The sequence below is a fragment of the Schistocerca americana genome, chromosome 6 (genome assembly GCF_021461395.2).
Source record: "Schistocerca americana isolate TAMUIC-IGC-003095 chromosome 6, iqSchAmer2.1, whole genome shotgun sequence".
NCBI classification, from domain to species: domain Eukaryota; kingdom Metazoa; phylum Arthropoda; class Insecta; order Orthoptera; family Acrididae; genus Schistocerca; species Schistocerca americana.
The window spans coordinates 604,743,638-604,771,403 of record NC_060124.1 but is presented as its reverse complement, the minus strand read 5'-3'; the positions used below and the strand labels follow the sequence as shown (position 1 = coordinate 604,771,403).

Sequence of the window (27,766 nt, the reverse complement as noted above, 5' to 3'; positions counted from 1 at the left end):
CACGACAATAACATCCCTGCAACGGACTGGCCTGCACAGAGTCCTGACCTATCCTATAGAACACGTTTGAGATGTTTTGGAAAGCTGATTTCGTTCCATGCCTCACCGACCCACATCGACACCTCTGCTCAGTGCAGCACTCCGTGAATAATGGGCTGACATTCCCCAAGAAACCTTCCAGCACCTGATTGAACGTATGCCTGCTAGAGTGGAAGCTGTCACCAAGGCTGAGCGTGGGCCAACACCAAATTGAATTCGAGCACTACCGATGGAGGGCGCCACGACTTCTAAGTCATTTTCAGCCAGGTGTCCGGATACTTTGATCACATAGTGTATGTATCTCCGCTTATCCAAGTTTGGTCTTTATTCCAGGAGAGAAGTTAAAATAAATCAACGTTACTATTAACCTACACGATGTATGAAATTCATTCGTGTCATGTGCTAAGCGAGAGCACATTCGTTAAATTATTTTAACTGCAGAGAAATACGAGATATATTCGGAAAGTAAGGTCCGATTTGGCGCGAAGTGGAAACCACAGCGAAAATTCAGTGGAGCTTCGCGCAGATGTGTTGGGCAGTGTCTAGTGCGCCTGTCGATGGCTTCACGTCGCTCTTTTCAGTTCAGAGCGCAAAGTGATCACGTAGAAATGCCTGAAACTACAGTGTCTCCCACCAACTATGTGGATCTGGTGAGACGTTTCGCCTGGAGCTATGCAGCCCACGTAACATAAATGTCATGCGTCGCTTTCTTCAAGACACTTCTCAGCCTCATTCTGCAGGGGCAATGAAGACGCTCCTGCAGCGTTTTCGATGCGAAGTGTTTGATCACCCACACTGCAGCTCTTAATTGGCTCCCTACGATGTTCATCTCTGCTCACATGAACCACTGGCTACGGAGACAACATTGTGGCACAAACAACGAAAGGCAGACCAGTGTAGAGAATTGGCGGAAAGCACAGACGGCTGCTTTCTGTGACGAGGGTACTGGAGAGTTTGCACAACGTCTAAGTCAGAGCGGCGACAATTTAAAGAGGGAGCTGGAAGGTGTGACTAACTGTTGCGAATACAAAATTTTTGTTTTTCACTGTGGTTCCCATTTCGCGACCGATCGGACCTTACTCTCCGTTCAGCCCGTATATTTTTGCTATGTCGGACCTGTTCATCACCTCACATAGCAACCAGTCACGCATCAGTGTCGAGCGGGTGGCCTCTACAGCAAAGCCGCAGGGGCCACTCCGGAAGACGACAGCCGGAACTTCTCGAACAGCTGCTGGGCCAGCAGGCGGCAGCGAGAAGTCACTGGCCCTGTGGACCTACTTGCCTCTGTGCAACCATACGGTCACGAAAGGGTCCGGTTGCATCCTGGCTCCTACACAATATTTAAGCCGGCACCTCGACTGTGCTACGGCAGTTCATTCCTAGTGAGCTTTCTGGGCCAGATGCCGACTGCAGTAGTGATTCGTCAATCAAAGTGTGGTTAACCGTCATAGACGCCATAGTCTGTCCAGCAACGTCCTCTATGTGGACCAGCCTATGCTGTCCATTCCATTCAGCTGCTCTTCCAAGTCCTTTGTTGTCTCTGACAGAATTACAATGTCATCAGCGAACCTTCACGTTTTTATTTCTTCTCAATGGATTTTAATATCTACTCTGAATTTTTCTTTTGTTTCCTTTACTGCTTGCTCAATATACAGATTGAATAACATCGGGGAGAGGCTACAACCCTGTCTCACTCCCTTCCCAAGCGCTGCTTCCCTTTCATGCCCCTCGACTCTTATAACTGCCGTCTGGTTTCTGTACAAATTGTAAATAGCCTTTCGCTCCCTGTATTTTACCCCTGCCACCTATAGAATTTGAAAGACAGTATTCCAGTCAACATTGTCAAAAACTTTCTCTAAGTACAAATGCTAGAGCTGTAGGTTTGCCTTTCCTTAATCTATTTTCTAAGATAAGTCGTAGGGTCAGTATTGCCTCACGTGTTCCAACATTTCTGCGGAATCCAAACTGATCTTCACCGAGGTCGGCTTCTACTAGTTTTTCCATTCGTCTGTAAAGAATTCGCGTTAGTATTTTGCAGCTGTGACTTATTAAACTGATTGTTCGGTAATTTTCACATCTGTCAACACCTGCTTTCTTTGGGATTGGAATTATTACATTCTTCTTGAAGTCTGAGGGTATTTCGCCTGTCTCATACATCTTGCTGACCAGATGGTAGAGTTTTGTCAGGACTGGCTCTCCCAAGGCCGGCAGTAGTTCCAATGGAATGTTGTCTACTCCCGGGGCCTTGTTTCGACTCAGGTATTTGTATATTTCAAAAGTAATTTTCTTAAACACTCAGATAAAAGAAAGTATTTTGAAAGTCACTCAACACTCAAGACCTAACAGAATCACATAGTAAAGCAGTACACTAAACGCGGTATTTGTGGCTGAACAGTCAATGATACAAGTGTTTACACAGCAGGGTTTGTAAAACAAAATGATCATGTAGCACCATCAGTCATGGCTAGATCGGCTGCCTGGTGCAGCTTGCCCGTCTTTGAAATGAAATGGTTACGACAACACAAACGCCCAGTCTCCAAGCGAGGATAACTTCCAACCCGATCGGGAAACAAACACAGGACCAAACCATCTAGAGGCAGCGGCGCTGCGCACAGTGAGAATTGTCTCTTTGAACATGATGCACGACTAGCCATACGTAAAAAGAAGTTGGAATAACCAATGGAGAGACAACAGAAAATTTCAAGACACTCTTAGATGAAGCTGACGGGACGGACGTGTATATTGTGGCAGGCATCAACTCCAATTTCATTGTACTTATATATCAATTTCTATCAGCTGCTTTCCTAATAAAATAATACAGTCTGACACTAATATGCATTCCGTCTTCAGGCCACAAGTGGCCCAAAGGGACCATCCGACCGCCGTGTCATCTTCGGCTGAGGATGCCGGTAGGAGGGGCGTGTGGTCAGCACACCGCTCTCCCGGTCGTGATGATGGTTTTCTGTGACCGGAGCCGCTACTATTCGGTCGAGTAGCTCCTCAATTGGCATCGGGAGGCTGAGTGCACCCCGAAAAATGGCAACAGGACATGGCGGTCCGAATGGTCACCCATCCAAGTGCCGGCCACGCCCGACAGCGCTTAACTTCGGTGATCTGACGGGAACCGGTGTATCCACTGCGGCAAGGCCGTTGCCTCTGACACTCATAAGACATGGAAAAAGAAATTGATTACAAAAGGAGTCGATATGCACTGCACAAAGAAAAGTAAATTATGTGAAATGGTTAGAAGGAACAGAGAAGTAAGAATGATTTCTTTTTACAGAAACTACTATTGTGTTTCAAGGAAAGTAATTAAAAAATCGATAACTCCTGTATAATATCTCATATTAATAATGCAGCTAATAAAATTAAATCCTGATGGCAATAGTCAAATACATGGCCGAATTCATGTTCTCTCTCTCTCTCTCTCTCTCTCTCTCTCTCTCAATTATATATAGTGTGTGTGTGTGTGTGTGTGTGTGCGTGTGTGTGTGTGTGTGTGTGTGTGTGTGGAACATGTTCGGTTACATTTTTAATGCTTAGCAATTACAGCCTAATAAGTTGGATTATCTGATTTCCAGATTCCCTTACACGATATCTATTAAAATAAGTGTTACTAATTACCAACAAATCTTCCAGCTTACCTGTTTTTCGACGGCAGTGGGACAGAGAATATGTACACAGGAACAATAACACTCCTACCCTAAAATAACGGACGCTATCTCAGTTTGGATCTAAAAGAGCCTCACCACAGAATATGCCGCTTTTAAATTCACGAATCAGGTTATACAAAAATTTAAATGACAAAATACTGACGACTGGTAGTCTCTGTGACTGGTGTAAAGCATTTAAAAACGCATGTCACAAAATTTTAAATTCAGCAACTGCAAATATAAATAAAATTTTCTTGAAAATTAATATCTAGTTCTGCGCAAACTGACTGTTACTAAACATAGATTTAAAAAAGCCATGCATGCAGTTCTTGGCTGTACAAGGCCTGTCCACGTGATTAGAAATAATTCATGAACGTAAGGCAGCAACGAAACAGAATATTCTAAATCCTTAAGGTTTTATTAGTATGAACCTTAACTGGTATTCACGTGTTTCAGATCTTAAATTTTTGAGCTCTGCAACTTGTGTGTTATGGATAATATCAGAGTTTGGAGATGAAAATGTCTAAACGTTGACATGTCTTACACCATCATTTTCTAGTGTCACTCGTCATTGAGGAAGAAAGTGCTTGTACCACAGACTCATGCAATAAGGATACTATGTGGAGCCTGGAACAACTGTTACGCGGCTATTTAAACAAATAGACGTACTGACAACAGCCTACGTTTCTTTGACGGTCGTTAAACAAACGTCGGGCGAAGATCGGGAGACGAAACCCAACAGACAGTACGTCATCAAAATGGCTCTGGGCACTATGCGACTTAACTCCTGAGGTCATCAGTCGCCTAGAACTTAGAACTAATTAAACCTAACTAACCTAAGGACATCACACACATCCATGCTGAGGCAGGATTCGAACCTGCGACCGTAGCGATCGGTCGGCTCCAGACTGTAGCGCCTAGAACCGCACGGCCACTCCGGTCGATAGTACGTCATCAAGTGGCTACGAAAGGCTCAGCAGTTTTGTATATTGATAGCAGCCTCATAGTGAACTTAACTCTTTATGTAGCTTTCTTGCCAAAAATGAATCGCAATTACAGTAGCTTTCATAAAATAGTACTGGAAGAAAAAAAATGACTTACAGTATCCTACAATCAGCCTTTGTGCGGCATAGAAAGGAGTGCAGTACATAGCAACATGATGTAAATGTAACTTCAAACATATACTAGGATCTCATATCCTTCATAACTTGTTTAGCTCCATAGGAAAATTTCCGAATGTGTATTATTTTGTGTGTACGAAGATTGTGCGTGCGTGCGTGCGTGTGTGTGTGTGTGTGTGTGTGTGTGTGTGTGTGTGTGTGTGTGTGTGTGTGTGAGGGAGAGAGAGAGAGAGAGAGAGATTTAAAAACAGGCACGTGAACGGTCTGCATATTGTCCAATTTCATCGAGAAAATATGTTATATTTGGCAAACTGACTGTTTCTGTATCATCGCAGATACGATCGTGCTGCAGTTAACTAAATTATCAGCGACAGATACATGCACAATGATGAGCCAAAACATTAGAACCACGTGCTTAATAAATAAACTTGTTGTAGCTGGGATTCTCAGTCATAAAATTTTTTTGAAGGACGTCATCTTTCCGCCAGTGACGATTATAGGTTTTTATTACACTATTACAATTTCAGCCTGAAGCCATTATCAAGTGCTGATATTAAGGCTTTAAACCACGTCAACGTAATGTAAGCTGACACATTTGCATCTCGTTGTCAGTACTGTTAAATACACTCGTGTGGCGTTGTTACACAGTGCGAGCACACGTATTCAAACATCGTAAAACAACATAATCTGTAAGTTCACGTGTTCGTTAAACAATTACTAGTCACAAATGCATTAGACCGCAGCCGCAGACTACTGTTTGCAAGCTACCTGCTTAATAGCTTGTTTGTCCGTCTTTGCAAGGAAATTCATCACTGATTCTATTTATCAAGGATTCGACAGTTTGTTGGTAGGTTTTTCGAGGTGCGTGGCGCCCGATAACAACCCACGTGGGTTCCACAGGATTTACATCGGGCGAATTTGGTCGTTGAGACATCAACGTGAGTTCACTACAACGCTCCCCAAACCACTGTAGCACAGTTCTGGCTCCGAGACACGGACGCTTATACTGCTGAAAGATGATATCGCCGTCAGGGAGGACTAGACTTTAAGCACGAAGGGTTGCAGGTGGTTCGCAGTGTCAGCATGTCTTCGATTACGACCACAGGTCCCCTACAAGCGCAGGAGGATGTCTCCCGCAGCACAGTAGTGCTCCCACCAGGCTGCGCTGCACGCCTCGAGCCGCTGTTCACCTCGATGACGGCGTTTGCGGAGAGGATCATCCACCTGGTGTAGCAAAAATGTGATTCACCCGAAGAGGTCACACACTTTCATTGATTCACGGTCGATTTACGATGCTGCTGTCGTAATTGACCATATCGTTGGGTCAACATGTGAACACATAGGAGTGGTCTGCTGCGGAGCTACATGTTCAACAATGTACGATGAACTGTGTGCTCTCAGACACTTGTGCGTGCACCAGCGTTGTGCTCTTTCGGAAGATATGCCACAAATCGCCATTTATCATACTTTACATAGCAGACACGCCTCCGAACGCCTCGTTCTGTGAAGAATCGTGGACGTCCAACCATTTAGCGCCTAGTGGTAGTTTCACAGTCCTTCTATCTCTTTCCGAAGGTGTTCACGACAGTAGCACTTGAACATTCTACCAGATTCGCCGTTTTCGAGATACTCGTTCACAGGTAATAATAATCTGTAGTAAGATTCCATGTTTCACTACAGGTTTTCACTACAGAAATGATCATCCAATAGCAGCAAGTACTAGGCTCTTGCCGGCCGGAGGGCCGAGCGGTTCTAGGCGCTACAGTCTGGAACCGCGCGACCGCTACGGACGCAGGTTCGAATCCTGCTTCAGGCATGGATGTTTGTGATGTCCTTAGGTTAGTTAAGTTTAAGTAGTTCTAAGTTCTAGGGGACTGATGACCTCAGAAGTTTAGTCCCATAGTGCTCAGAGCGATTTGATTTTGAACTAGGCTCTTCATCTATGCCGATGACACAGCAGCAGCTGTTCAGGGGCCAACCTTTAAAGAAGTAGAGGGGAAACTGTCTCTAGCAGTGGATGAATTCTCCAAGCAGTATGATGCCAACCACCTGAAGCCCAATCCCAGTAAAACTGAAGCGAGCGCCTTCCACTTACGAAACAGGGAAGCGCAGCAATAGCTGGACATCACATGGCGAGGAGAGCAACTGGACCATTGCCCGACACCAGTCTACCCAGGTGTCTCACTGGACACGGCTCTGACGTACAGGCAGCAATGTCTAAACGTGAAACAGAAAACCGTTGCTCGCAATGGGATACTTAAGAAGCTGATTGGCAGCAGCTGGGGAGCCAACCTGCACCTCCCGAGGACTTCTGCACTTGCGCTTTTTGTATCAGCCCCTGAGTACGCTGCTCCAGTGTGGAACGCTTCACCTCATGCTAAGCAAGTCAATATTGAGGTCAGCGATGCTGCAAGGATCATCTCAGGATGCTTGAAGCCAACACCAGTCCACAAATTGTATCCGATTGTTGGAGTTGCCCCACCCAGTATTCGGAGGGCCACTGTTGCAGACAATGAGAGAACAAAGCAGGAGAATGACCACCGACATCCTCTGTATGGTCATCAGGCAGCAAGATCCCGCCTTAAATCCCGCAAGAGTTTCCTCGCTAGGACTCCGGCACTGGAGGGAGCAACAGAGGCAATTCGTCTTGCAACACGGATAGCTCACTGTCCGTAGACGTATCACCAAAAGAAGAACTAGATCCTGGCGAAAACCTACAATACTCTGTGTGGAGGTCCCTCAACCGCCTAAGAGAGGGCGTCACCCGATGCAAGACCAATCTGAAGAAATGGGGAATCCTTCCAGCATGTGTAGACACCTCTTGCGACTGCGGGGCTGAAGAAGATCCGAGCCACCTGCTTTTATGCCCCCTCCTAAACAATCCTTGCACAATACAAGGTTTACGAAGGAAATGACAAAGCTATTGCAGCTGCTATGTTTTGGAAATGCTGACCGGACACGGAAATGAAATGAATGAATAATCTGTCCTTTGACAAAGTCGTTTATCTCAGTGAATTTTCCAATTTCCTGCCCATATTTCCGGTAGGGTGATCCCCCATCCATCTCTCCTGCGCTTACATACTTTTCATAGCTCATCACGTCACCATGTGGCCTCCAACGTCGCTGTGGGCAGAGGTCAAAGCTTTGGCTTTGGGCTTATCAGTGTGTAACATGACACGTAATAGTTGTGGAGAATACAGTTGCTTATCAATTTCCAGCGGAATATACTGAGTAGAAATACAATCCACACGAAATATTAGTGGAACACTAAATTTTCTGTTACCATTTGCAGGAACAATGCCACAAGATCAAGTTACAGATAGGAATTTCAAATTGATTCCGTATTTCTAGATTTCCAGAAGGCTTTTAACACTGTACCATACAACCAGCTTGTAGTGAAATTGCGTGCTTATCGAATACCGTATCAGTTATATGAGTGGATTCGTGACTTCCTGTCAGAGATGTCACAGAACGTAGTGACTGGCGGAACGTCATCGAATGAAACTGAAGTGATTCCTGGTGTTCACCAAGGTAGTGTTATAGGCCCTCTGATGTTCCTTATCTACATAAATAATGTAGGAGACAATGTGAGCAGCCGCCTTAGGTTGTTTACAGATTATGCTGTCGTGTATGGGCTAGTAAAGACATCAGAAGGTCAAAACAAGTTGCAGAATCGATTTAGAAAAGATACCTGTATCGTGTAAAAATTGGTAATTGACACTAAATAATGAAAAGTGTGAGGTCATCCACAGGAGTGCTAAAAGGAGCCCGTTAAAGTTCGGTTACACGATAAATCATTTAAATCTAAAAGCCGTAAAGTCAACTAAATATCTTGGGATTACAATAACGAACAACTTAAATTGGAAGGAACACACGAAAAATGTTGTGGGGAATCCGAACCAGAGACTGCATTATACTGGCAGGACACTTAGAAAATGTAACAGATCTACTAAAGATACCGCCTACACTACGCTTGTCCGTCCTCTTCCGGAGTACTGCTGCGCGCTCTGGGATCCTTACCAGACAGGATCGACGGACTACTCCGAGAAAGTTGAAAGAAGAGCAGCGCGTTTTGTATTAACGCGAAATAGGGGAGAGAGTGTCTCTGAGATGATACAGGATTTGGGAAGGACACTATAAAAAGAAAGGCGTTTTCCATTGCGACGAATCTTCTCACGAAATTTTAGCCACTATCTTTTTCCTCCGAATGCGAAAATACTTTGTTGACGGCGATCTATGTAGGGAGAAACGACTATCACAATAAAATAAGGGAAATCAGAGCTCGCACGAAAAGATATGGGTGTTTTTTCTGCGCGATGCTCAAGAGTGGAATAATAGAGAGTTATTCTGAAGATGGTTCGATGAACCCTCGTCCAAGCACTTAAGTGTGATTTGCGGAGTATCCATGTAGATGTAGAAGGCCTCTCCTCGTTATTCTAATCAACGATTGTGTTTTCATCTCGGCATGACTACTGAAACCTGCATCCATTTGCACCAACTTGCTGTAATCACTTTCTTGTCTCCCTCTACCCCCCCCCCCCTCCCCCGCCCCTCCCCCTATCCCTTGAATTACCAAATTCACAATTCCTATATCCCTTGGCGTGTAACCTACCAATTAATCCTTTCTTTTCGTCAAATCGTGCCGTAAATTTTCTTCTTCCCCAATACAGTTCTGTGCCTCCTCATTAGTTATTCGAATTATGTTATTCGACATTCTTCTGTAACGGCAGATTTTAGAAGCTTCTATCCTCTTGTTGTCTCAACTTGATATTTAGAAAAAAAGCTCGCTAACATTTAAATTTATATTATTAACAGATTCCTCCTTCTTATATTCGCCTTTCCTGCTATTGTCAGGCTTACATCTGTGGTCGCAGCTCCACTGCAGTGTAGCGTTCCCTCTAGCGACGCAGGTTGCTCAGGGCAGCCTAATCGCCAGGCGGAGCTAGAGTGCAAGCAATCATATCAGCCAGTCACAGAGGTCGTAGCTGTTTTGTACGTCAGCAATCAGGTAGAGAAAGGAGTGCGCAGGTTCACATCAGTGCGCGAACCAGGATGCCAGCTGCGTTCCGTGGTTTTACAGGCAGTACCAGATCCGTCGGGCTCAGAAGTTCCATCGCTTGTCATTCTCGAGGAGCATAGACTTGTTCGCTGGGCGACGACGAGTCTTACGTGGAATTGGCCCCCCAGCACAACGTAAGACGTCGCCACGGAGCAGTGTTTACGTGGGGAAGGAGATAGTCGTATTCACTGATATGGACTGAACGAGAAACTGCTGCGGCCTAAGACTATTTGTAAAATGATCACTAAACCAGGTGTACCGGTATGAAATGAGCGTTGAGATACAAATGTGTCGATAGGGAACATTTGTTGTGAATGAGCCTTAATATTTGTTTGTTTGGTTGGTATGACATCTGTCAAAGATATTTAGTATACATCGAGTCTCGGAACAATGTCGAATTTTGTACCAGAAAGTGATGATTTGCGGAAAGCATTAATTTGTTGTTTTCATTTGAAAAAATGTGCTGCAGAGTCGCATCGAATGCTTGTCGAGGCATATGGTGCTCATGCTCTATCAGAAGCAACATGCAAAAGATTGTTTCAACGGTTCAGAAATAATGATTTTGATGTAAGAAATGAAGAACGTGGAAGACCACCAAAAAAGTTCGAAGACGCCGAATTGCAAGCAATATTGGATTAAGATGATGCTTTGAGTCAGAAGCAAATTGCAGCGATGCTAAATGTTGCACAACAAAAAATTTCTGACCATTTGAAAGCTGTGGGAAAGATCCAAAAGCGTGGAAAATGGGTGCCACATGAATTGAATGAAAGACAGATGGAAAACCGAAAAACCATTTGTCAAATTTTGCTTCAAAGGCATGAAAGAAAATCAATTTTGCATCGAATTGTTACTGGCGATGAGAAATAGATTTATTTTAAGAATCCTAAACGGGAAAAATCATGGGTTAATCCGGGACAACTATCAACATCGACTGCAAAACCAGATCGATTCGGCAAGAAGACAATGCTCTGTGTTTGGTGGGATCAGAAAGGTGTGGTATCATTAGCTTCTAAAACCCGGTGCAACTGTGACTACTAATCGCTACAGACAACAAATGATCAATTTGAACTATGCATTGATCGAAAAAAGACCAGAATGGGCCAGAAGACATGGCAAAGTAATTTTTTTACACGACAATGCACCTGCACACAAAGCAAAACTGATTCAGGATACAATCAAAACACTTGGCTGGGAGCTGCTACCCCACCCGCCGTATTCACCAGACTTCATTTGTTTTCATCAATGGGACACGCATTGGCTGAGGAACACTTCGATTCCTACGAAGAAGTCGAAAATTGGCTGTCTGATTGGTTTGCTTCAAAAGACGAACATTTCTATTGGCGTGGTGTCCACAAATTGCCAGAAAGGTGGTCAAAATGTATAGAAATCAATGGTCAGTACTTTGAATAAAATTTTTTTACTTTTTAATTCAAAATAAGTGTTTCATTTTCACAAAAAACGCTCATTTCATACGGGTCCAGCTGGTAAATCTGGGTATTTATGATACCGAATAAGTGAGTGTTTGCCCTTAGACCTTGTAATTGTTTCACTAGCTGTAATATTCATGTGGATGAATGCCTGATGATGTTTGTTAGGAGTAGCGTCTCTGTATTCGTGCACATGTGGGAGGCATCTCATCGGATGGTGTCAAAGTGCAGAAGTCACAGTAGCCACAACGATTGTCGATGAGGTGAAAGTACCACTGCCTCACTGATGAAATACAGTGGACTTAGAAAAGTGTGTGAAAAGAACTGAAGGACCAGTGGTTTATAAAACCTCATTATCGAGACAATTTAGTGTATTAGAAAATTTTAAATAATTTGTGCATAATTTTAAAACTTTGCTGGCTGGCCTGTTCGAAAAGTAAAATGGCTAACCAAATTTTTGCATGAAGAAAAAATGAAATAACAGGTCTCTGTGCTCAATATATTTTCAGATAACGCAACAGATCGACATGATGATGCAAGTAGTACAACTTTTGCTGTTTACCAGGAACTAGCAGAAAAGGCTGCTGAAGAAAACTGGCCGAAAAAGGAGATAGATAAGAAGAAGTAAGGAGAATGATGTAGGCATTCTACGCGTACGCGTTTGAACAGAGGTAGAAAAGTGATAAATTACGTCGCCTAGATGGAGCAGCATTTCACAATGCGCATAACAGGAAGTGAAGTAACGCAAAGAGACTTTTTGTTTCTGAACAAGAATGTGTTGTAGCTGCGACCAGGGCGGTCGCGGGGTTGAAGTGACGGAAGGCGCGGCGGGACCCGCGGAGAGGCCCGCGAACAACAACACAACGCAAGAGGACGGACACGACCAACGGAGGACAGAACGAATACGACAAGACTGAACAACAGAGTCACAAAGAAACAAACTCGTACACGAACCAGGAAGTAAGCAGTCCAGCGCAAAGCGAGGTGCAAACCGACGTAAGCGAGACTAGACTGACTTGATGTGCTTTTTTTTCCTTTATTGTAATTTTAATCACCTATACAGGCGGGCTGGCAGCAGCACATTACGCTGCTCTTCAGCCTTAAGTGGAACAATAACATGACATAGAGGTGATACAGACAATACAAAAAACGGCGGGCAAAAAAAGGAGATACAAAAAAACAATGAACATGATGCTGTTCACGTTGGACGATAAAAACACTAACACTTGTGGACACGGCGCACAAAACACGGAGAACGGCGATGGCACATGTGAACAGTGGAGTAGTAACTGCACGAAACACAAAACGAAGCACACACACGAGATACTGACGTCGATGATCTCCGGCGCGCGAATGTTCACTATGCGTGTGCGAGTCCGGGGACCTGCCAAGAGAGGAGGAGGAGGAAGGGAAATGGGAGAGCGAGAGGGGAGAGCAGAGATGCCACGGGCAGGGGAGAAAGGGGGGAGGGAGGAAGGGGGAGGGGAAACCCGGGGGAAGAGGGGTGGAGGGAGGGGACGTGGGAAAAGGAAAGAGAAGGGAAGGGAAGAGAAGGGAGGGAGGGTGCCCAAAGGAATGGACACCGGAAGTGGGGGGTGGGGCAGGGTCAAAGTTGATAGGAGGGGTAGATGGAGGGGAGGAGGACATCATCAGGGAGGGGGAGCTGGCGGAAGCCACCTTGGGAGAGGGTAAGGAGGGTGGAGAGATGGAGACCGCGTGGGACATGGGAATACAGGCGCGGCAGCGGGCGGGGGTGGGAGAGGATCGGGGAGACGAGCGGGTGAGGAGGATCGAGTTTGCGGGAGGTGTACAGGATCCGTATCCTTTCAAGGAAAAGGAGGAGGTGGGGGAAGGGGATGAGATTGTACAGGATCCGCGTGGGGGAGTGGAGACGGATGCGATAGGCGAGGCGGAGAGCATGACGTTCAAGGATTTGGAGGGATTTATAAAAGGTAGGGGGGGCGGAGATCCAAGCCGGATGGGCATAACAAAGGATAGGGCGGATGAGGGACTTATAGGTGTGGAGGATGGTGGAGGGGTCCAGACCCCACATACGGCCAGAGAGGAGCTTGAGGAGACTGAGGCGGGAGCGTGCCTTGGCTTGGATTGGCCGGAGGTGGGGAGTCCAGGAGAGGCAACGGTCGAGGGTGACGCCAAGGTAGTTAAGGGTGGGAGTGAGGGCGATAGGACGGCCATAGATGGTGAGATAGAAATCAAGGACGCGGAAGGAAGGGGTGGTTTTGCCTACAATGATCGCCTGGGTTTTGGAGGGATTGACCTTGAGCAACCACTGGTTGCACCAAGCGGTGAACCGGTCGAGATGGGATTGGAGAAGGTGTTGGGAGCGCTGTAGGGTGGGGGCAAGGGCAGGGAAGGCGGTGTCATCGGCAAACTGGAGATGGTGGATGGGGGCTGACGGCGGCGGCATGTCCGCCATGTACAAAAGGTACAGAAGGGGGGAGAGGACGGAGCCTTGGGGCACACCGACAGAGGGGAAAAAGGTGTAGGAATTTGTGTTATGGATGGTGACATAGGAAGGACGGCGGGAGAGAAAGGACCCGATCAGACGGACGTAGTTAATGGGAAGGGCGAAGGTTTGGAGCTTGAAGAGGAGACTGGAATGCCATACGCGGTCATATGCACGTTCGAGGTCCAGGGAGAGGAAGATTGCGGAGCGACGGGAATTAACTTGATGTGCTTTTTTTTTTTTTTACTTTATTGTTATTTTAAAGCCTGTACAAAATCAGGTAGGCTGGCAGCGGCACACTACGCCGCTCTTCAGCCATAGCGTTTACAATAGTAGAAGAAACGGAGCATGATAATGAAGCAAAGTGACGGGCAAAAGAGAGAGGTCACAGAGACACAAAAAACACGGAGTTGTTCCCACGTGACGATGACAACACTGAAAACACGTTGGCACGGCGCACAGAACACTGACGAATCCGACGGCACAAGTGAATGTAGTAGTGGGACGGCGGACACCAAAAACACTAAACGACGTCACACACACGAGACACAGATGGCGATGATCTCCGGCGCGAATGTTCACTTTGCGTGTGCGAGTCCGGGGACCTGCCAAGAGAGGAGGAGGAGGAAGGGGAGTGGGAGAGCGAGAGGGGAGAGTAGAGATGCCACGGGCAGGGGAGATAGGGGGGAGGGAGGAAGGGGGAGAGGAGGCCCGGGGGAAGAGGGGGGAGGGAGAGGACTGGGAAAAGGAAAAAGAAGGGAAGATAAGAGAAGGGAGGGAGGGTGCCGAAAGGAAAGGACACCGGAAGTGGGGGGCGGGGCAGGGTCAAAGTTGATAGGAGGGGTAGATGGAGGGGACGAGGACATCATCAGGGAGAGGGAGCTGGCGGAAGCCACCTTGGGAGAGGGTAAGGAGGGTGGAGAGATGGAGACCGGGCGGGACATGGGAATACAGGCGCGGCAGCGGGCGGGGACGGGAGAGGATCGGGGATACGAGCGGGTGAGGAGGATCAAGTTTATGGGAGGTGTACAGGATCCGTATCCTTTCAAGGAAAAGGAGGAGGTGGGGGAAGGGGATGAGATCATACAGGATCCGCGTGGGGGAGGGGAGACGGATGCGATAGGCGAGGCGGAGAGTATGGCGTTCAAGGATTTGGAGGGATTTATAAAAGGTAGGGGGACTTGATGTGCGAGTGGCCGGCGCTTAATTACGCTCTCGGGGGCGCCGCTATTGGCCGCTGGGACCACGTGTTCCACTGTGGCGCCCCCACACTAAAAGCGGGCCAGGAGGCGCGCGCCGCCACAGCTTACGGCGCGACGGTGCAGAGACCTCTAGGGGTCTTCGACGTCCATGACGTCTGGCGCGGATTCAAATTTCGCGGCGCGTGGTACCAGAGAATGCAAGCACATTAAGCTGTCAAAGTTTAAAAGCTGTCACAGTATTTCGAGAGTACACTCCTCTTAGCGGTGGCATGCCACGTATTTTACAGAGCATACAGGAAAGCACATCAAACTTCTAAGGTACGGATTGTTGTGCCCCACGATATAATCATAGATTGTAGATTTAAATGTGAAAATCCTGAATATTACCTGTCATGTGTTTGTACGGCACTAAGGGACATGCTAATAGTATATGTTCCTGACGCCAGTTTGAGAAACTACCTAATTAGATCCAGAGACATCACAGATATTCTGTGAGATAAGGAACGCCTATCCATCTAAAATCAAAGCTATACCGCTCAGTAGTGGCTCCAGCTGCATTATACGGTACCGCTAGTCGGCCCGCGCCTAGAAGTGCTGAGTACTCGCTACATACCATGGGAATGCGGGGACTGAGAACATCACTTGGCATTTCCGTGCTCAGCCACATCAACACCACAACGATTCGACAATTAGGTGATGTGTGGCTCCAGTCGCCGAGAAGATGCAAGGGCGGAGGCTTGTGTGATGTGCACACATCGTGGGAGCACCACCGACTTCAGTCACCAGGTCACTAACGAAGGCCAGATACACCGCGGACGACGTACGTCCACAGCATTTTCTATGTGTTCTTGCCAATTTACGTTGTTCATAGTTGTAATTGCTAGGTATTTAGTTGAATTTACGGCCTTTATATTTGGCTGATTTATCGTGTAACCGAAGTTACTTTCAGCACTCACGTGGATGACCTCACTTCTTTCGTTATTTAGAACCAATTTTATAAATAGTTTTGCAATTCGTTTTGATATTCTGATGACCTTTCTAGACCAGAAAACGACACCATCATCCGCAAAAAACCTACTATGGCTGCTCAGATGGTCTCCGAAATAGTTTATAAAGCTAACGAACAGCAGAGTTAATATAACACTACCTTCGGTAACGCCAGGAATCACTTCTGTTTTACTCGACGACTTTCCATCAGTTATTACGAACTGCGACCTCTCTTACAGGAAATCATGGATCCACTCGCATAACTGAGGCGATATTCCATAAGCACGCAATTTCACTACAAGCCGCTTGCGGGATACGGTGTTATAAGCCTTCTGGAAATCGAGAAATACGGAATCAATTTTAAATCCGTTGTCAATAACATTCAACACTCTGTTGTGAGTAAAGAGCTAGCTGCTTTTCACAAGGACGACGATTTCTAAATTCGTGTTGACTTTGTGTCAATAGACCATTTTCTTAGAGGTAATTCATAATGTTCGAACACAATATATGTTCGAAAATCTTTTTACATATCGACATTAATGGTGTGGGCCTGTAATTTAGTGGATTACTCCTACTACCTATCTTGAATATTGGTGTGACCTGTGATTCTTTTCACTCTTTGAGTACGGATCGTCAGTCGATCGAGCTGTCGTATTTGACTGTCAAGTACGAAGCTATTGCACCAGCATACTCTGAAAGGAATCTAACCGGTACACATTTCGGACCAGAAGACTTACTTTTATTAAGCGATTTAAGCTGCTTCACTACTCTGAGTATATCTACTAAGTGACTCATTTGGCAGCTGTTCTTGATCCGAATTCTGGAATACTTGCTTCGTCTTTGGTGAAGAAATTACAGAAGGTTGTGTTTAGTAACTCTGCATTAGCAGCCCTGTCATCGATGTATTTTCATTGCTATGGCGCAGAGAAGGCATTGATTGTCTTGCCACCAGCAGACTTAACATGCGACCAGAACTTTTTTGGATTTTCTGCCAGGTTTTGAGACAAAGTTTCGTTGTGAAAACTACTATAAGCATCTCGCTTTGAAGTCCGCGCTAAATATCGAGCTTCTGTAAATGATCGCCAGTCTTGGGGATTTTGCGTTCGTTTACATTCCGCATTCTTTTTTCGTTCTTTCTGCAACAGTGTTCTGACTGTTTTGTGTACCATAAGGGATTATTTACGTCGTTTGTTAATTTACTTGCTTGAATTCAAGCCACATCTGGTCGACACTTAACACTGTTTGTTTGGAACGAGTGAGATTGTTACTCAAAAAGCTGTCAAGTGAATTTTTATCTCCTCTTCTGAATACATATATTTTTGGTTTATTTCCGGATGATTTGGGAGTTACAGCAGTCATTCTCGCCATGACCACCCAGTGTTCACTAATCCCTGTATTGATTTTGATATTTATTAGCTCAGAATTATTTGTTACTAAGAGGTCAAGCATGTTTTCACAATCGTTTACTATTTGAGTGAGCTCATGAACTAATTGCTCAAAATAATTTTTAAAGAACTCGTTTAGCACAATTTCTTATGATGTTTTATGGTGCCTCCGGATTTAAACTTTTATTGTCGCCAAAATATCGAGAGTAAATTGAGATCACCACCAACTACAATCGTGTGACTCAGGTACATGTTTGGACCTTTCAGCAGTTGTATCATCAGAGTTGGGAGATAGGTAAAAGGATCGAATTATTATTTTATTCCGGTTGCTAAGAATGGCCTCTACCCATACCAACTTATAGGAGCCATCTACTTCAACTTTCGTAGACACTGACGAAAACGCAAGAACAGCCTCCAATAAATTAGATTAACACGCAGAGATTCAAAAACTAAACTACCAAAGCACATATGAACTACCAAAGCATATGATTCGCTCCTGGTTAAAAACTCTTAAAATGTCACAAAATCGGGTACTTTCCTGCTGCTGCTCTGTCTTGGTCGACGTCTCCTCACTGACTGGCTAATGCCAATGAGCGATCACTAGCTTTCAAAACAAACTAAGAAACGACTATCGACAGGTTCTGTGGAACTCTACTGTAGACACTGACGAAAGAAGAAGAAGTGTGTGTAACCAATTAGATTAACATGCAGAGATTCAAAAACTAAACTACCAAAGCATGCAACAATGACAAGATAAATCTAATAGAATTAAAATTAAATGAATCTCGTACTATGTATCACAAACTTGAGCCAAGTGGCTTTTGTTACTATATCGAGTACATCAACGGGAACTATAAAGATCTAGTCATATATCACGGAACAAATTGTCATAAAAAATTCGTTCAGTTTACGAGGGTTGGAACTTGAACAATGGCAACTATTTATTTACAGCTCGTACAAAATAGATTCGTGTTTCAAAGTTTTACTGACCTTCAAAGTAGTCACCAGCATTGTGTATAACCCGATGCCAGCGACTTGGAAGACGTAGGATACTCTTAGCAGTGCCAGTTGTGTTGACAGTTCGAGCGGCGCCGTCTATTGCCCGACGAATTCGTAACAGTTCTGAAGCGAATGCCATGCCGTGAAGTGTTTCCTTCAGCCCAGAAATCGAGTTGAACTCACGAGGGCTTAAGTCAGGGGAGTGCAGTAAGTGGTATAGGACTTAGCAGCCCCATCAGTCAAACAAATCAGGAACAGCTTGCACTGTACGTGCTTGAGCATTGTCCTGCATTGTCCTGCAAAATGATGGTCAGGTCCTGCAGAAAGTGTCATCACTTCCGTCTCTATGCTGTTCATTTTGGGATCACAACCTACGACCATATTCGCTTCAGAACTGCTATAAATTCGTCTGGCAATAGACCGCGCCCCTCAAACTGTCAACACAACTGGCACTGCTAAGAGTATCCTACGACTTTCACATCGCTGGCAACGGGTTATACATAATGCTGGTGACTATTTTGAAGGTCAGTAAAACTCTGAAACTCGTATCTATTTTGTATGAACTCTAAATAAATAGTTGCCACTGTTAAAGTTCCAAACCTCATATGAAAAAAGAGGTTGAAGAAATGTTTCTTAAACTGTATAAATGAGACCATTGATGAACAATCAAGACATGTAAGATCTAAAATATGCTCATTATGTAGACATCATTATGGAAAAAAATAATGAAAAGATTCATCAACATGATCATCTATAAATACATTTGTAATTGATGTAACTGACAACTGAAACATCCTAACTTTGTGCCAGTTTATTGCATAATCTATCAGGATATGATTCTCATTTGATCATAAAAGAACTCAGATGTGCCACAAAAACAAATAGATTTGAGACCCAACAATGAAGAAAGATATATTAGTTTTGGCAAGAATACAGAAAATTTAAAGATAGAGTTTATTGGTACATTCAGATTCATGACTTCAAGCCTTGACAAACTTTCATCCGATTTGAAAAAGAACCAAATGTCGAACATTAATTATCTCCAGAAAATCGAGTCAGTCAAGTTATTTTCCAGAAAATCTAGTTAGTCACGTAATCAAGATACAATTCTACGGATAGTGGAAGAAATTTTAAGAAACAGTTTCCACTGAGACAAGAATTTAACAATAAACTGAATGATTGTGAAGGAAATTATGAAGATTATCACCATACAAAATTAGTTTGGAAAAAATTTAATACAAAAACTTTGACCTGATGTGTATCTTAAACCTGATTTTCTGTTGTTGTTCTTGTCTTTGAAAATGTTAGAAAAAATTGTATAAAAACATGCGATTTGGGTCCATTCTGGTACTTTACTGTACCTGGTTTAACTTGGGATGGACTGTTAAAAACGACTGGACAACTACTTGTGTGGTGTCACCGCCAGACACCACACTTGCTAGGTGGTAGCCTTTAAATCGGCCGCGGTCCGTTAGTATACGTCGGACCCGCGTGTCACCACTGTTAGTGATTGCAGACCGAGTGCCACCACACGGAAGGTCTAGAGCGACGTCCTGGCACTCGCCCAGTTGTACAGCCGACGTTCATAGGAATGGTTCACTGACAAATACGCTCTCATTTGCCGAGACGATAGTTAGCATAGCCTTCAGCTACATTTGCTACGACCTAGCAAGGCGCCATAGCTTTGATAATTAATATTGTGAAGCATGTATCATCAAGAGCGATGTTCTACAAATGTGGATTAAAGTTAAGTATTACAGCAACTGCGTCCATTTTCTAAGTTCTCATTTCCTTTTAACTGTTCCAGAACTCACGCCAATCTGCGTGAGCTTAACGCGTGCCTTTCGGCTTCCTCTCGTTGTGACTTGACTGTCTTGCTAAGTCACAACAACTTGAATTATTACATTATTACGATATGATTCTTATGGTAGAAAAAGGAAAAGAGGTGGCAATCCCAATGTTGTAAAATATATGTGAAAGCAAATAACAAACGCATGAAAGATTATGATGTAAAAATGATATAAAACTATTTAGCATATTTAGATGCAGACAATCTGTGTGGATATGTCATGAGTCAATATACACCATATGTTGGATTTGAACAATCTAGAATCTTTTAATTCTACAAAAGTAAGTGAGATGTCAGACACTTCCAACATTGGAAATATATTTGATCTAGAATATCCTAGAGAACTGCTTGATTTACATAAACATATAAGCTCCCAAAACTAAAATTGTGCCTCAAACTAAAGAAAATAAGTTTATAACTACTTTGATAGGTAAAAGTAGCAGTTCCCTACAGAAATCTTAAACACTATCTATTTCTATGAATCAAGATAACAAAAATACACAGAGATTTCTACAAATTGAGGAATTATGCAGTACTTGGAAAAATGTTAGAAACAGAGTGGATATAAAATTAGTTTCAAATGGAGGTAAATGTGATAGACTTGGGACAAAGCGTAACTTCAAAGAGCGAGTAATATTTAATGAAAATTTTGCTGCAATTCACCTGAAGAAAACTGAAATTATGTTTAATGAAGCAACTCACATTGATATGAGTATGCTTGGTTTATGTAAAAAACTGATGTATGATTTTCGTTATAGACTTATGAAAGGAAAAGTTTTAGGAGAAATGAATGTTGTTGTTGTTGCTGTGGTCTTCAGTCCTGAGACTGGTTTGATGCAGCTCCCCATGCTACTCTATCCTCTGCAAGTTTCTTCATTTCCCAGTACCTACTGCAACCTACATCCTTCTGAATCTGCTTAGTGTATTCATCTCTTGGTCTCCCTCTACGATTTTTACTCTCCACGCTGCCCTCCAATGCTAAATTTGTGATCCCTTGATGCCTCAAAACATGTCCTACCAACCGATTCCTTCTTCTAGTCAAGTTGTGCCACAAACTTCTCTTCTCCCCAATCCTATTCAATACCTCCTCATTAGTTACGTGATCTACCCACCTTATCTTCAGCATTCTTCTGTAGCACCACATTTCGAAAGCTTCTATTCTCTTCTTGTCCAAACTGGTTATCGTCCATGTTTCACTTCCATACATGGCTACACTCCATACAAATACTTTCAGAAACGACTTCCTGACACTTAAATCTATACTCGATGTTAACAAATTTCTCTTCTTCAGAAACGATTTCCTTGCCATTGCCACTCCACATTTTATATCCTCTCTACTTCGACCATCATCAGTTATTTTACTCCCTAAATAGCAAAACTCCTTTACTACTTTAAGTGTCTCATTTCCTAATCTAATCCCCTCAGCATCACCCGATTTAATTTGACTACATTCCATTATCCTCGTTTTGCTTTTGTTGATGTTCAGCTTATATCCTCCTTTCAAGACACTGTCCATTCCGTTCAACTGCTGTTCCAAGTCCTTTGCTGTCTCTGACAGAATTACAATGTCATCGGCGAACCTCAAAGTTTTTACTTCTTCTCCGTGAATTTTAATACCTACTCCGAATTTTTCTTTTGTTTCCTTTACTGCTTGCTCAATATACAGATTGAATAACACCGGGGAGAGGCTACAACCCTGTCTCACTCCTTTCCCAACCACTGCTTCCCTTTCATGCCCCTCGACTCTTATAACTGCCATCTGGTTTCTGTACAAATTGTAAATAGCCTTTCGCTCCCGGTATTTTATCCCTGCCACCTTCAGAATTTGAAAGAGAGTATTCCAGTTAACGTTGTCAAAAGCTTTCTCTAAGTCTACAAATGCTAGAAACGTAGGTTTGCCTTTTCTTAATCTTTCTTCTAAGATAAGTCGTAAGGTTAGTATTGCCTCACGTGTTCCAACATTTCTACGGAATCCAAACTGATCTTCCCCGAGGTCGGCTTCTACCAGTTTTTCCATTCGTCTGTAAAGAATTCGCGTTAGTATTTTGCAGCTGTGACTTATTAAACTGATAGTTCGGTAATTTTCACATCTGTCAACACCTGCTTTCTTTGGGACTGGAATTATTATATTCTTCTTGAAGTCTGTGGGTATTTCGCCTGTCTCATACATCTTGCTCACGAGATGGTAGAGTTTTGTCTTGACTGGCTCTCCCAAGGCCGTCAGTAGTTCTAATGGATGTTGTCTACTCCCAGGGCCTTGTTTCGACTCAGGTCTTTTAGTGCTCTGTCAACCTCTTCACGCAGTATCCTATCTCCCATTTCATCTTCATCTACATCCTCTTCCATTTCCATAATATTGTCCTCAAGTACATCGCCCTTGTATAAACCCTCTATATACTCCTTCCACCTTTCTGCCTTCCCTTCTTTGCTTAGAACTGGGTTGCCATCTGAGCTCTTGATATTCATACAAGTGGTTCTCTTCTCTCCAAAGGTCTCTTTAATTTTCCTGTAGGCAGTATCTATCTTACCCCTAGTGAGACAAGCCTCTACATCCTTACATTTGTCCTCTAGCCATCCCTGCATAGCCATTTTGCACTTCCTGTCGATCTCATTTTTGAGACGTTTGTATTCCTTTTTGCCTGCTTCATTTACTGCATTTTTATATTTTCTCCTTTCATCAATTAAATTCAATATTTCTTCTGTTACCCAAGGATTTCTATTAGCCCTCGTCTTTTTACCTACTTGATCCTCTGCTGCCTTCACTACTTCATCCCTCAGAGCTACCCATTCTTCTTCTACTGTATTTCTTTCCCCCATTCCTGTCAATTGTTCCCTTATGCTCTCCCTGAAACTCTGTACAACCTCTGGTTCTTTCAGTTTATCCAGGTCTCATCTCCTTAAATTCCCACCTTTTTGCAGTTTCTTCAGTTTCAATCTGCAGTTAATAACCAATAGATTGTGGTCAGAATCCACATCTGCCCCTGGAAATGTCTTACAATTTAAAACCTGGTTCCTAAATCTCTGTCTTACCATTATATAATCTATCTGATACCTTTTAGTATCTCCAGGATTCTTCCATGTGTACAACCTTCTTTTATGATTCTTGAACCAAATGTTAGCTATCATTAAGTTATACTCTGTGCAAAATTCTACCAGGCGGCTTCTTCTTTCATTTCTTTCCCCCAATCCATATTCACCTACTATGTTTCCTTCTCACCCTTTTCCTACTATCAAATTCCAGTCACCCATGACTATTAAACTTGCGTCTCCCTTCACTATCTGAATAATTTCTTTTATCTCATCATACATTTCATCAATTTCTTCATCATCTGCAGAGCTAGTTGGCATATAGACTTGTACTATTGTAGTAGGTGTGGGCTTCGTGTCTATCTTGGCCACAATAATGCGTTCACTATGCTGTTTGTAGTAGCTTACCCACACTCCTACTTTTTTATTCATTATTAAACCTACTCCTGCATTACCCCTATTTGATTTTGTATTTGTAACCCTGTAATCACCTGACCAAAAGTCTTATTCCTCCTGCCACCGAACTTCACTAATTCCCACTATATCTAACTTTAACCTATCCATTTCCCTTTTTAAGTTTTCTAACCTACCTGCCCGATTAAGGGATCTGACATTCAACGCTCCGATCCGCAGAACGCCAGTTTTCTTTCTCCTGATAACGACATCCTCTTGAGTAGTCCCCACCCGGAGATCCGAATGGGGGACTATTTTACCTCCGGAGTATTTTACCCAAGAGGCATCATCATTTAACCATACAGTAAAGCTGCATGCCCTTGGGAAAAATTACAGCTGTAGTTTCCCCTTGCTTTCAGCCGTTCGCAGTACCAGCACAGCAAGCCGTTTTGGTTAGTGTTACCAGGCCAGATGAGTCAATCATCCAGACTGTTGCCCCTGCAACTACTGAAAAGGCTGCTGCCCCTCTTCAGGAACCACACGTTTGTGTGGCCTCTCAACAGATACCCCTCTGTTGTGGTTGCACCTACGGTACGGCCATCTGTATCGCTGAGGCACGCAAGCCTCCCCACCAACGGCAAGGTCCATGGTTCATGGGGGGCAGGGAAATGAATGTAGTGGAAAAATAATGGAAGAATTTTGTGGTTTGTGAGCAAAATTGTGGGATTATGAAGTTGGCGACAGGGACAAAAAAAATCAAAATGAGCCAAGAAACTTGTTGTTAAAAATAAGATAAGCTTATAACATTAAAAAGATTGTTTATATAACGATATTGAAGAATACGGGACTCTAAATTTAATAAGAAGCATTGAACATAAAATCTGTTCGACTAAGGTACATAAAAAAGCATTGAGTCCTTATGATGATAAATGATATGTTCTGGAAAACAAAATAGGTACATGGCCATATGTACATTATACACTGATGCTGTCATCTTCTTCATCTTCATGACAAAGAAAATCTGGAATCTCTTCTTCTTCATCATCTTAAAAAAGTGAATAATATAATTCAGATTTATTACATATCATTTTTGATATCTCTTCAACAGTTACAGGCTTTTTGTTGCTGTTTTATCAGCTGTCCCATTTATGTAGAAAAAATTTAATAATAAAAATAAAAAAAACTGAAATTAAATTTTCTTAATAAAAAATTTATTCCATATAAATGTAGCCCCTAGCCAGAAACCTCAACAATGAAAGCAATTCTAATGTGTTTAAAATAATTTGCGAGCTAGTAGTAAATGTTTTGTATAACATTACTGGGTGTGAATATTTTAAACCTAGATATGGGGGGAAATTATACTAAGTTTAATAACAAGTTTAAGATTCTTTTACCAGACAGTTATTTCAAATTTATAACTCACAGGGATTTTCAGTTTTTTGAAGATGGACTGTTTAATGAAATGGTTTAAAGACAATGAAAAATAATAACAATGAATTTTTAGTTTCACTGAAATTTTTTAATATTATTGCTGTTACCTGCTGTTATACTGGCGTCATATTTTTCTCTCCCAAGTCCACTCAATGTACCCGCTTACTACTGATTCAGGGTGGTCCATTGATAGTGGCCGGGCCGAATATCTCACGAAATAAGCATCAAACATAAAAACTATAAAGAACGAAACTCGTCTAGCTTGAACGGGGAAACCAGATGGCGCTATGGTTGGCCCGCTATATGGCGCTGCCATAGGTCAAACAGATATCAACTGCGTTTTTTAAAAATACGAACCCCCTTTTTTATTACATATTCATGTAGTACGTAAAGAAATATGAATGTTTTAGTTGGACCACTATTTTCGATTTGTAATAGATGGCGCTGTATAAGTCTCAAACGTATACGTACGTGGTACCACGTAACATTCCACCAGTGCGGACGGTATTTGCTTCGTGATACATTACCCGTGTTAAAATGGACCGTTTACCAATTGCGGAAAAGGTCGATATCGTGTCGATGTATGGCTGTTGTGATCAAGATGCCCAAGGGGCGTGTGCTATGTGTGCTGCTCTGTATCCTGGACGCTATCATCCAAGTGTCCTGACCGTTCGCCGGATAGTTACGTTCTTTAAGGAAACAGGAAGTGTTCAGCCACATGTGAAACGTCAGCCACGACCTGCAAGAAATGATGATGCCGAGGTAGGTGTTCTAGCTGCTGTTGCGGCTAATCCGTACATCAGTAGCAGACAAATTGCACGCGTACCATATTTCTATGCACCATGAATTGCATGGCGACGACTTTGATCGTCGTGTACAGTTCTGCCACTGAGCACAAGAGAAATTACGGGACGATGACAGATTTTTTGCACGCGTTTTATTTAGCGACGAAGCGTCATTCACCAACAGCGGTAACGTAAACCGGCATAATATGCACTATTGGACAACGGAAAATCCACGATGGCTGCGACAAGTGGAACATCAGCGACCTTGGCGGGTTAATGTATGGGGCGGATTATGGGAGGAAGGATAATTGGCCCCCATTTTATCGATGGCAATCTAAATGGTGCAAAGTATGCTGACTTCCTACGTCATGTTCTACCGATGTTACTAGAAGATGTTTCACTGCATGAGAGAATGGCGATGTACTTCCAACGTGATGGATGTCCGGCACATAGCTGGCGTGCGGTTGAAGCGGTATTGAATAGCATATTTCATGACAGGTGGATTGGTCGGCGAAGCACCATACCATGGCCCGCACGTTCAACGGATCTGACGTCCCCGGATTTCTTTCTGTGGGGAAAGTTGAAGGATATTTGCTATCGTGATCCAACGACAACGCCTAACAACATGCGTCAGCGCATTGTCAATGCATGTGCGAACATTACGGAAGGCGAACTACTCGCTATTGAGAGGAATGTCGTTACACGTATTGCCAAATGCGTTGAGGTTGACGGACATCATTTTGAGCATTTTTTGCATTAATGTGGTATTTACAGGTAATGACGCTGTAACAGCATGCGTTCTCAGAAATGATAAGTTCACGAAGGTACATGTATCACATTGGAACAACCGAAATAAAATGTTCAAAGGCACCTACGTTCTGTATTTTAATTTAAAAAACCTACCTGTTACCAACTGTTCGTCTAAAATTGTGAGCCATATGTTTGTGACTATCACAGCGCCATCTATCACAAAGCGAAAAAAGTGGTCCAACTAAAGCATTCACATTTCTTTACGTACTACACTAATATGTAATAAAAAATGGGGGTTCCTATTTAAAAAAAACCGCAGTTGATATCCGTTCGAGCTATGGCAGCGCCATCTAGCGGGCCAACCATAGCGCCATCTGGTTTCCCCGTTCAAGCTAGACAAGTTTCGTTGTTTGTAGTTTTTTCGTTTGACGCTTATTTCGTGAGATATTTGCCCCGGTCACGATCAATGGACATATATATATATATATACCGGGTGATCAAAAAGTCAGTATAAATTTGAAAACTTAACAAACTACGGAATAATGTAGATAGAGAGGTAAAAATTGACACACATGCTTGGAATGACATGGGATTTATTAATTTATTAGAACCAAAAAAACAACGTTATCGGTCCTTTTTTCTTCGAGGAAATGCTTCATTCTGGTTTTGTAACTGCTACCGTGACGGGTGAGAAGTACGCCGATAGGTTATAGTGTCACATCATCCCCAGCCTGGCTGATAAACACCTGCTGGAACGTACGATGTTTATGCAGGATGGCGCTCCACCACATATTGCTAGACACGTGAAAGATCTCTTGCGCGCGTCGTTTGGTGATGATCGTGCGCTCAGCCGCCACTATCGTCATGCTTGGCCTCCCAGGTCCCCACACCTCAGTCCGTGCGATTATTGGCTTTGGGGTTACCTAAAGTCGCGAGTGCATCGTGATCGACCGACATCTCTAGGGATGCTGAAAGACAACATCCGACACCAATGCCTTATCTTAACTCCGGACATGCTTTACAGTGCTGTTCACAACATTATTCCTCGACTACAGCTATTGTTGAGGGATGATGGTGGACATATTGAGCATTTCCTGTAAAGAACGTCATCTTTGCTTTGTCTTTGTTATGCTAATTATTGATATTCTGATCAAATGAAGCGCCATCTGTGGGACATTTTCTGAACTTTTGT

The 27,766-nt window shown here is 43.4% G+C and overlaps 1 protein-coding gene and 1 pseudogene across 1 annotated transcript in view; both read right to left on the bottom strand.

The window, feature by feature from the left end:
- The window catches only part of LOC124620340 (15-hydroxyprostaglandin dehydrogenase [NAD(+)]-like), a 185,887-nt gene that overhangs the window by 24,201 nt on the left and 133,920 nt on the right, over nucleotides 1-27,766 (bottom strand). The gene's annotated exons all lie outside the window — the stretch shown is intronic.
- LOC124620469 lies at nucleotides 3,077-3,194 on the bottom strand (annotated as a pseudogene).